Genomic DNA, 618 nt, shown 5'->3' with positions numbered 1-618 from the left:
GTGTGTGTGTGTGTGTGTGTGTGTGTGTGTGTGTGTGTGTGTGTGTGAAAAAGGAAGGGGGCAGTTCCAGCCTAGCAAGTTATGAATAGAAGTAATTGCTCCTTTAATATTCAAGCATTTGGAGTCTAGGCAGATGGCTCAGTGAGTAAAGCATTTACTGTGCAAGTACAAGGACCTGAGTTCAGATCCCAGAACCCACTTAAAAATAGGGTGTAACCAGATAGTGGTGGTGCATGCACGCCTGTAATCCAGGCCCACTCAGAGACTGAGGCAGGTGGATTTCTGTGAGTTTGAGGGCAGCCTGGTCCACAAAGCAAGTCCAGGACAGCCAGGGCTACATAGAAAAACCCTGTCTGAAATAAATCCTAAAAACCTAAAGAAATAAATAGGATGTGTGGAGCCAGTAGGATGGCTGGTAAGGCAAAGGTGTTATGAGAGTTGTTCCTGGGGCACAGCGCAGAACACACTCACACACACATACACCACACACACGGTGTTCTCACAGACGCAGAAAGATCACTAAAGATAGCAAACAAACACATACATACATACATACATACATACATACATACATACATACATACATAAATGGTAATTAAGCAAACACATAAGAATAAA

Source organism: Psammomys obesus, unplaced genomic scaffold (assembly GCF_907164565.1).
Source record: "Psammomys obesus unplaced genomic scaffold, mPsaObe1.curated_primary_1811, whole genome shotgun sequence".
Lineage (NCBI taxonomy): Eukaryota > Metazoa > Chordata > Mammalia > Rodentia > Muridae > Psammomys > Psammomys obesus.
This window is presented reverse-complemented; position numbering follows the sequence as displayed.